The following is an 11,353-nucleotide window of genomic DNA, read 5'->3' on the forward strand; positions in this document are numbered from 1 at the left end:
ATGAGCACGATTGTCCAGGACCTGTAAGCGCTAATTTGGACTCGCCGGTGGAGGCTCAGAGATTTATTGTCCTGCCGGCTGCTGCTGGGAGTCGAGACTCCCGGCAGAGAAGTTAGTTATCATTTGCGCAAGTTAAGTAACAAGAGAGCGGGCTGTTGTTTCAAGATGGGTTTGTTCGTTTAGACCTTGTACCCTTCAGGAAGAAAAAAGGGTGAAATGTTTCAGGACATGCCTGGAAATGTGAAGAGATTAGGCCGCATCGTAACCTCACAGGGTATTTTTCCCCTCACGCTGAGCTTCTGCCATATTGCAGCTGAAGATCAGCAGTGTGAGAGCCTTTATCTTTACTGTATCCCCAAAGCAGTTTTGCACCTTTTGAAGCTATTTTCATTCTGGGTTCCAGTTTCCCAAAACTAAATTGCAACAACTTCACAGATTATGCCATTATGTATCCCTCCATCTTATCTCACTGTTTACCTGATACACCGGTGTGCCGGGGTTGAATTGAGTGCTAGGCCTAGGGCAAACACGGTAGTTTTTTTTTAGAAGGATGAAGGAAAAACACCAGTCTTAAAAAGGAATAAAGGAATCATTTTAACAGCCTATGGAAGATGTTTTAATCTGGGTGTCTGGGGACAGTTGTGTGTCCTCAGATTCTGGCCAGAGAGTCCCAAGTCTATTAGAGCAGAACCTACACCCTCACACACAGTGAAGGTGTTTACCTTTTTAATTAAAGGCAACAAAAACAACACAAGATTGTTTAAGTTGGGGGTCCAATACTAAGAGTAGTTTCTTGAACTGATCTCAGTATAAGGTTGAGATTGATTGGGGTAGCCCGAAAGAAAAAGAGACTTTTCACCCTTAGATTGTATAAAATGTAGTGCAGTGGTTAAAACAGCTCACAGGAGGTCTGATTCATCCATTTCCTAACTGTTTCTTCCAATTCTGGGTCATTGGAGAGCCAGAGTCTATCCCAGCATGCCACTGGCATAAGACAGGGTACACCTTGGATGACCAGTCACACACGGGCCAGTTCTCCAAGAAACTAGTGAACCCACTAGGATCTTTTTGGACTGTGGGTAAAGACCCACAGTAAAGCACCCAGTGAAAATCCACACAAACACAGGGAGAACATGCAAACTCCAGACAGACAGCACCCCAAGTGTGGAATTGAACCCAGGGCCCCAGTGTTAGGAGGCAGCAGTGCTAGCCAGTGCTCCATCATACTGCCCTTGCAGTTCTACTCCATACTTAATAATTTCAGAAAAGTGTCTTTTATATATAATAACAATATAATTTGATTTTTTAATAGGTTTTATGTTTGTTATGTCCCAGTGTGTGGTCTGTGTGTTTTTGTTGTTATGTTCCACTCTTCTGACTTTGATATGGTTAGACAATGGGTACCCCCACCAGAAAAGATTCTACAGGAAAGTACATTTAATTCACTTCCTGCAAGATCTGATCCAGTGTCACTTCTTAGGAAGAAAAGGGAAAAAACTAGGTAGGAAGGGGCAATTTTCTCTGAAAGCACTGGTCTGGTGCTTGTGCTGTTTGCTCTCTTGAGTTCTCTCTTTGACAGGGGTCTGTGTTCTGGCTCAGTGCACCCTGGGAAGGGGAATGGAACGGGACGGGACTTTTTTCCAGGGCTGGCACTGGGTGGGAAAGAGGGGCTGCTTCGGGCTCAGGGTCACAGCGGATCAGAGAGACCATGTGTGCTGCTCTCACCAGAGGCAGGCAGGCACTCAGAGCAGGATTCCCGAACCCGGGCTGTTCCAGGCCTGTGAGCTTCCTGTTAGCGCCTAGCTGGAAAAGAGCGTCTGCTGAGTCCCAGCTGTCGTGTCCTTTGCAGGGATTGTGCAACCTGCACGAGGAGCTCTCGGCGACCCTGGATCTGCAGCCAGCATTCTCCAGTGTTCCAGCTAATATGCATTCTTCCTCGAAAAATGTTTGTTGTGAAATCAGATGACTAGGTGGGTAAATGTCATCTACATATATTTAAATGATGATGCAGGATGTTTTTGGATGGGCTTCCAGTCTAATCAAGTAATGACTTGTGCAAATAAACCCGACTTTCAAAGGGCTTCGGTATCACAGCTCACTTTCGCTGCTGCTGTAAATGGGTCATTCCTTTTAATCAGTGCCCACCCCACATCTCCATCTCCGTCTACGGATTAAGCTCAGTTTAAGGATATTCCGGAGGTATTTTTCCATGCAAAAAAAGGGGAGTCATTTATTCACACCCCCTCCCTTCAGTTTGAATTCTCTGGTTTGAAACCCCCTTGACTGGTTTGAAATGGGTGCGCCCATTCTCCCCAGTGGCTTTTCCCCCCGTGCCCAGCGGAGAGTCTGCAACGTGTCCACCAGGTCCAGAGCATGCTGTCGGTCGCCCTGGCTTGGTGGGATCTCGATCACAGGCCGTGTGACGGGGCTCTGGAGCAAAATTCCCAAATCCTTGTCGGCTCACCTCCAGGCCTGGAGGAGGCTGCAGGCTGGCTTTGAAGTCTGGAGTAAAGCCCGGAGTGTGTTGACACAGTTAACGCTGTCCTTGTCAGGCTCCCTGGCTCAGCCTGGAGACACACACAGCCCCAGATTCCCTTTTCAGGTGAGCTGAGGATCATCTGCAGGTTATGTTTAAGAAGGGGGTGGAGGTCTGGAATCCAGAGTCTCACACACTCCTCCCCCCCCAATCTCTGTCCACAATGGTGTTGAAGTCAAACAATCCCCTGTCCTGAGGGGCAGCTGTTGCCCGAGATGGACTGGTGCTCTCAGAGAGGAACGGCTTCGGAGGTGGGAGAAATCAGAGCTGGTCTGGCCTGAGCTTGACCTGGCTTTTCTTCTCTGGAGAACAGCGCTGGGGAATCCTGGTTCTGGAGGTCCAGTGTGTCCGTGGGTTTTCTAGGTCCTGCAGCAGCACTGGAAGAGCTGGGAGAAGCAGTTCAGCTGGTCCTGTGAAGTCAGTAACCAGTGGAGCCAGACACGCTGTCCCTCCAGGACCAGGATTGGCCACCTCTGCTACAGACTTAAATGGCGGTTTTTAACACTGCACGCAGAGATCTCGGTAAAGGAGCTGAGAAAGTGAAGATCTGCACAGAGAGTTTGAATTTAAGATTGTTCTCAGGATTGTTCAGTTAGATCCCAGCATAGCTGGTTTCCTCTGTGGCTTATGGCCAAAAACACCATCAGCCAATACAAGTATTTCTTACCTAAAAGTGTGGAGGAACCTTTTGTCAAACTGGTGCATTTCTGGTAGCACCAGTGATGTGGCGCCCTCTGCCTGTGTGCGGCGGAGCGGGGCTGTGGAGGGCTGTGGTGGGCAGAGGATCCCGTGGTTATCGACCTGCTGATGCCCGCGGCCCCAGCGGAGATATGGCAGAGCCGCTGTGCTGGACTCCCCATTGCCCGACGCTGCTGTCCAGCTCCTGAGCAAACACCTCTGCACAACAGCCTCCCTGGGACAAAGACACACGAATGGGCTGCATGTGGCCGACGCAGGCTTGGAGTGTCTGTACTGTGCGCGGATCTTTTGGATGAGAATATTTTAAGCTCAGTGCCAGTCTACAGTGTGAGAACCAACTCAATTTTAATCGTACTTACAAGTGATTTTACTCCTTAGACAATTCAGAAATATGACTGAATTTGTCACCCACTGTGACTGGCATTCCTAGAGTTTCACATGCAAACACAAATGTCTTTCTTGCTCGGCTCAGCAGAGTCAGATGTCTTATCCAGCACAGTTATACTCCCCGACTGTTTTGTTCCCTCAGGCCCAGTTCTGAGATGATTTGGTCTCGGGGCAGTGACTGCATTCTGTAATAATAATTACTTACGCTCATATAGCACTTTTCTGGACACTCCTCCCAAGGTGCTTTACAGGTAATGGGGATCCCCTCCACCACCACCAGTGTGCAGCCCCACCTGGATGATGCACCAGTACTCTCCCCACACACCAGCTCTCAGTGGGGAGGAGAGCAGAGTGATGAAGCCAGTTCAGAGATGGGGATTATTAGGAGGCCATGATTGGTAAAGGCCAGGGGGAAATTTGGCCAGGACACCGGGGTAACACCCCTACTCTTTTGAGAGATGCCCTGGGATTTTGAATGACCCCAGAGCGTCAGGACCTCAGTTATACGTCTCATCCGAAGGACGGCACCTGTTTACAGTATAGTGTCCCCTGTCACTATACTGGGGCATTAGGACCCACACAGACCACAGGATGAGGGCCCCCTGCTGGCCCCACTAACACCTCTTCCAGCAGCAACCTTAGCTTTCCCAAGAAGGCTCCAATCCAGGTGCTGACCAGGCTCACACCTGCTGAGTGACAGTGGGCTGTCAAACATGAGTTGCAGGGTGATATGGTTGCTGGCTTTAGCTCTCCACTCAGCTCAGTGACTCCACGCATGTAGCACTGCACGGTCTCCTCTTAAGAACACATGCAGCAGGTGGTAACCTCCAGCCTGTGCTGATAGCATGCTCTGAAAATGGCGCTTAGATCTCCACAGCGGTTGTGGTGGTGGTAGGGAGATCTCGCACTTGTAAGGGGGCTTACACATGCTGCACCTGCAGTGTCGGGGGGTGGGGGGAGATAGGTCCAGCTCCTGCACAAGGGGGTCCCTGACTTCCTGCAGACTGCTGTTCTGGAAAGGCCACAGCACTCAGGGCATGCTGGGAGGAATGAGCGTCAATGGAAGTACACATGGCAGGGAGCAGAGAGTGCTGGGAAAACATGAAACCCATCTCACACCCATGAGGCAAAACAGGAAGGGGGCGAATAATAACTGAGAGACGAGACAGATAGTGTCCTGACTGCTAGAAAAGAAATAAAGGACGTTGTTATGCACGTACATATCGAAAGGATATTAAAAGAGATCTGTTTATTAATAATTCTGGAGAAATACTACCCACAGTATTCTGGGCTAAAACTATGTACTCATGTCTGTACTAAGGCTGATCTCTTGTTTTTCTTGAAGAATAAGATTAATTAATGTCAGTAAAACCACGACATCAAGAACAACGACTCAATAATGGCTCTTCAGCTTCGAGTGAGCAGGTGTGTCCTCTTCAGGACTGGACAGAAGCGTGGACTAGGCTGAACAGGAGGTTGGGAAACAGCGGAGATGAGGGCGGGCTGTTCTTTCTTATTGCGATTGTTCATGTGTGCTGAAGAGAGTGTGAGACAGCAGGGAAGAAAAACAGGACTTGAATGCGAAAAGGTGAGACAGTTGCACACGCAGGATGGGGCAACGTCCAGGTTACTGTCTGGAACGCAGCAGGGTCGCCGCCCTCTGACTTGACTCGCGCCTGAAACTTTCCAAGCGTTCCGCTCTCTGCCCTAACCCGGGGCAGGCTGGGGTCACCCTGGTTCCTCACGACAGCGAGGCCCAGTCTGGGTCACAGGACACAGCGGTGTCCCCCCCAGGCAGGCATGTCTGCCCACTGTGAATACTATTCCATGTTTGCCGTGATGTTTATTTTTAAAAGACAGCACACTTGAAAATGCAAGCATAGTATAGTTTATTAACTACAGCCTTCTGGTTAGCAGTGCTGTCTTGCGGTGCTGGGGCACTGAGTTCAATTCCAGACCTGGGATGCTGTCTGTGTGGAGTTTGCATGTTCTCCCTGTGTTTGCCTGAGTTTCCTCCCAAAGACATGCTGGTAGGTTATTTGGCTTCTGGGAAAACTGTCCCCGGTGTGTGAGTGTCTGTGTGCCCTGTAATGGACTGGCATCAGGTTCAGGAGGTACCCTACCTCTAGCCCGTTGCTTGCTGGGTTAGACTCCAGCCCCCCTGCAACCCCGAACTGGATGAAACGGTTAGAAAATGGCTGGATGGACGAAACTGCAGAATTCTCTTGCCTTACTGTCTTCGGAACGCGAGTTATGTTTGCTAAATGTGGGCTCTGACCTTTCTTAAAGCTCAACGCCATTCATACAGTAGCTGGTGTTAATTCTAGCCCTGTGCACTGCAGTCAGGTGGGGCTGTTTCTTGCGTTCTGTCCGGATCCGTGGATGAATCACCGGAATGAGTCTGGGACGAGAGTATCAAGGCTAGACAGGGCCTGTCCATTGCAGGGACACGGCTGGGGCCCATTGTGATCAGGGCTCTTATCTCAAGGACTTCCTTATCACAGCCCCCTGAGTGATTTACTCTTCCCCATTCTTTTCCAGTGAGAAGACAATGGGGAGACGGGCCTTTTGAAGTGTGCTGTCCCGGACGGCCGTCTATTGATGGGAGCAGCAGGCAACAGGTAAAGTCTCATCGCCGAAGCCCCACGGGCTGTGGAATTATCTCCCGGCCCGGAGTACAGCTTGCAGAGGAGTCCGCGCCTCCAGATCCCGTCCTAAAGCTCACCTTTCCATTCTCAGCTCTCAATTCTGTTCAGTGTACTCGGGTGTCTTTACCTGTGTTTATGTGTGTCCATTGTTTTTGCCTGTGTCATATTATAAAGTACCTTGAGGTAGTAGGCCATCAAAGATGTAGTGTTATTAGTAGCAATAGTAGAAGCAGTAGTAGTTGTAGCAATAGTTTTAGTAGCAGTAGCAGTAATAGCAGTAGGAGTAGCAGCAGTAGCAGTGGCAGTAGTAGCAGTAGAGGTAACAGTAGCAGTAGTCATAGTAGCAGTGGCAGTGGTAGTAGAAGTTGTAGTAGTAGCAGTAGCAGTAGTAGTAGCAGTTGTAGAAGAAGTAGTAGTAGTAGCAGTGGCAGTAGCAGTACCAGTTGTAGTAGAAGCAGTAGTAGTAGTAGCAGTAGTAGTAGCAGTGCCAGTGATAGTAGTAGAAGCAGCAGCAGTTGTACCAGTAGTAGTAGCAGTGGTAGTAGCAGTGGCAGTTGTAGTAGAAGTTGTAGTAGTAGCAGTAGCAGTAGTAGTGGCAGTAGTAGTAGTAGAAGAAGCAGTAGTAGCAGTAGTCATAGTAGCAGTGGCAGTGGTAGTAGCAGTGGTAGTAGCAGTGGCAGCGATTGTAGTAGAAGCAGCAGCAGTTGTAGCAGTAGCAGTAGCAGTAGCAGTGGTAGTAGCAGTGGCAGTGGTATTTGAGAGAAGGCCATGCACTCTGACTTGCTCACTGGGTTATGATCGTGCATCGGTTCAAGATGAGGGCTGAAATGCTGGAACTGCACTGTATTCGGATTAGTTTGGCTGCTATGGTGTCTTCCATCCAGCAGACACTGCAGAGCACAGCTCCGTCTTCTAGAGCTGATCTCACACAAGCTCTGTCTTCTGCTCAGAATGAAGAGGTCGGGCAGCCCCACTGTGTAGCTGTTTCTGCAAGTGCCAAAACCCATTCAATAACAGATTCCCAGCTATCTCCCCCAGCCCAGTGTAATCTGCGCCTTAATCTAAATAGTTTTTTTTTTTGCATTGATCAAGCTCCTGTTAAGCACCATAGCAGCCTGAATGACTCAGTACTTTCCTGTTTTTTTTTTTTGGAAACCCGACTAGAGGTTTGTCTGGTCTGGGGTCACGCGGCTCGTGCTGATGCAGTAAGAAAATAGAAACGATTGATTTTCCTGAATCGGTGTGATTTCGAAAGAGCGGAACCCTGCGAATCGCAATCATTGGGAAGATTTGTTTTCCTGGTTTAGGAGAGCGGACGGAGACAGTCTTCTCACTGTCAGTGACCGAGTGCGCACAAACCGTGAGGAGCTCCTAACTCTCTCAGCTGGTCCGCCATGTCACTGTGCGTCTTTAGTTTAGTACAGAGAGGTGAGAGTTAACTCCCCCCAAACACACTGTTAGCATTGCCCAACTGTCCTGCTAATTCATGTGAGAATCGCCTTGCTTGTCCGTGTTCTCGCTGTGCTTGAATGGACAGGTGCTTTCACAAGTAGTCAGGGGCTGCGCTTCGGAAAAATAGTTCTCGCGTTTGTTATTATTTGTTGTTAATGGTTGACGGCGCTGAGGGCTTCGATGAGCACAGATGACAAAAGTCGGATCAGGACCTGTCTCTCAGCGTCTCCTAGCCCTAGCGGACAGGTGTGAGCCATTGTGAATGACATTTACTCCCGGGGAATCTGAAAGAATTTCTGCACCGATCGAAGTGCATGTACCTGAGACTCTAGGTCTGTCTGTGTGATCGAGCGCGCAGCCTTTCTGTGTGTTAGCTTATATATCCATACATCTGCGGCTCATCTTTTTATTTTACTTCATATGAAACCGTGTGATAATTACCTCAAGATACACACGTTCAAGAAGATGCCATAAAAGGTCATTTTACAATTCCAGTACCGGTGCACTACCGGTATATTATAATAAATGAAGACATTCCCAGCTGTCATTCATCTTATCAACGACAAATCGCTGCAGAAAGACACCGTGCCACACACGTTTAGTTTAGGTTTCAGATAGCAGGTAATAATAATAAACTTTATTTTATATAGCGCCTTTAAAGGTGGCTTCTCAAAGCGCTTTACAGGATGACAATAACAATAAATAAGAAGACTACAACAATAAATAAGAAGATTTCACAAGATAAGTGTCCGTGCATCCAAGGCAAGGAAGACAAAACATTAATTTACGGCGAGAGAGAGGATAGACACGGCTATCAGATTCGCAGACTCCAGGATGTTGCTCATCGGGAATGGTTCTGCACCTTGTGGCGTCTTTCGAACCTGAAACTCGCTGCACACATCCAGAGCCTTCACTCGGATGACAGCTCGATCAATGACATTCCATTAGCTCGTGAACGACACGGGTGGGAACGGTAAATACTGGGGAACCGTTGCACCATGAGCTAACGTACAGTGCTCCGGTGTAGTCAGATACCCACGCCAGCGTGACTGTGGTTCGAAACGTGGTCCGTACTGCGGTGTTGATAATCTCGGACTTCCACAGCCGCGAAACTACAGCACTTCCGTTCCAAATGCAGCTGTATTGAAAACATGTCATATATATGCTATGCATAAAGCAAAGTCATTCAAGAATACATAAAAAATATAAATCAATATAAAGAATAGCATGAGACAGATTAAACAAGACGTGAGAATCCCATTGATAGATTATTTAACACTAATTACAAATTTACAAATTTAGCTCTGCTAATTACTGTGTAATTGCTGAATCATTTTCAGACGCAGTTTTTACAGCTTTTCTGCCGCCGGTCAGTTGATATTTTTACACTGACCTTCTGATACACTTATAGAGTAATTGCAATATGCATATTATTTTAACGGAAGGACATTAGGAAAGGGAAAGGTATAATACTTATTAAAATACACGCTTTTCGGATCTATTTTTTGATTGATCTGAGACTTTAACATTTTTTTAGAAACACATTGCGACACTCTTTTCCCTTTGTTTCTCTCAAAAACCTGAGATTAAAAAAAACGGGTCTTGAAAATCTATATTCTTCTCATGAATTGAACACATTTCACGCCTGCATAATCATTGTGCGCACAATTTTTACTTTTTCGATTGTACATTTCCTACACCACTAATTTCAGTTAATATTTGATTTAGAGGCTGTCTGCAAGAACTCTGGAGATGAGCATGTATCAGCTGTGCTGCTCTTTCTAACTTGTTCAAACTTAAACGTTGTGTGTGTGTGATTCACAAGAAGCCTAGCAAGAATTGAGGGCTGTTTCACCTTGCTGAAATCGCCCTTAAAAAAAAGAACTTCTGTAAATGTCCTTTTCAGACTTTCCTTTGCAATTATCAAACTTAAATATTATATTCCGCAGTATAAGAAAATTCCTAATACAAAGTGATAAAGTTGGGTAATTATTACCAGGACAGCTGTAATGGTAGCAAATTTTCGAAATTGTTGCCGGTGTCGGCCTGAAGCGCACCTGTCGGTCTTTTGCTGTTGTTTTAGTTTCACTGCCGTAGTGAAAAGATTTTACACTGGGAGTCAGGTGTGGGCTCCATAGCGCATCGCGAACCCCGGGGGTGTGTTGCGGTCCCAGACACTGTAAAAGCGCGTGTTTTCCTGCTGATTCCTGCTGGCTGAGCACAGCGGTGCTGTTGAGCGGAAACTTCTGCGCCGCATGAAAGTGCAGGATCGGAACACACCTGTGCAATTAGCCAATTCGTGAAAGCGGGTCACTATTACATTCATGCATATATCTGTGCGTGTTTTGGTATTATTTGCATGTAATTGAAAAAGCACACCAATTAGAAGACCACAATTAAAAAGCATTGTGTCTTTAAAAATTACAGACTTTGAAAATGTCAGGAGTAAGAGTTTAATGGAAATATTAAGAGTATAAGGAAATGTTCACATTTTGAAGCTGCGTTGATACTCTGAAGTAGGTCCAATGCACGGTGTGGGCTAAAGTCTAGACACCTGGGGGTTTCAGTCATGCCGGGGTTCAAAAAGAGAATATTGACGTCCAACTTTCTCCGTCGCGCCGGTCAGACGCGAAGCGCAGCTCTGCCGGCCGCGTCCTCAGCGCTGATGTGTCCGCAGATAGCGGCCCTCGCCAAATGTTTATTCAGATAAAGGGGCTGCGCAGTTCTCTCATAACCGCGGCCTAATCTGTCCGGCTGGCACTACTGTTTGAGCGCCGAAGACCGATTTCAGACGAGCTGGAGGGGAAGCTCAGAACGAGCACCTGTTTGACTTGGAGAAAATAATACAAACGATAAAAAAAAAATTATAAGACGACAACCTACAGTCGAAGCTTGATTGACTGTTTTGAGATTTGAAATAGGTGTTTTGTTCATTATTTTTTTAACTTTTCTCAGTGGAACAGTCCGTGTGCTCTCCAGTAGTCCCTGCCAGGTCTCACTGTGATTTCCAATTAACAGAAGTTCATCAGTTGTTTGACCTTTGGGAAGTCTTAGACTAACTTCATCGTATTTACATCGGGGGATATTTTTTTCAGAACAAATTAGTAGTAAACCTCGCTTTTCACGCCTGTACGCGAAAGAAGCAAAATAGGATTCGATTTTGAGATATCTATATTATAGATAAAATACATTTTTACTGACCGCATTTGCGCGTTCATATTTTGCAATGTAAACAGTTGTTAATAATCTCGGATTATTAGTTTATTGAACATTTTAATATTTTATAGAACCAAAACAGTGTAGCTAAATCCTCCTTCTAAGAAATTGGTCCGTTCTTTCTTCCACACAAAATACAAGGCACACAAAAACACAAAAACTCATCTGTCTACTGGCGGTCAAACCCAGTTCGGTGAATTCTGCTTCATAGTGATAGAGCCGGCATCGCAGGATCGTATATTTCATACCTAATTATAAACATTATACGCTACATAAATGACTATCCAATGATACATTTGTAGTTTCAGCATTGTGTTGTATCGATAACCTTCGGCTTGGACATTTGATTTTACTGGGCGCTGAAAATAAACACAGACCAGAGAGAGTCTGAGTGTGAAATTAAATTGCGTTGCTC

Source organism: Lepisosteus platostomus, chromosome 22 (assembly GCF_059453375.1).
Source record: "Lepisosteus platostomus isolate fLepPlt1 chromosome 22, fLepPlt1.hap1, whole genome shotgun sequence".
In the NCBI taxonomy this organism is placed as follows: Eukaryota; Metazoa; Chordata; class Actinopteri; order Semionotiformes; family Lepisosteidae; genus Lepisosteus; species Lepisosteus platostomus.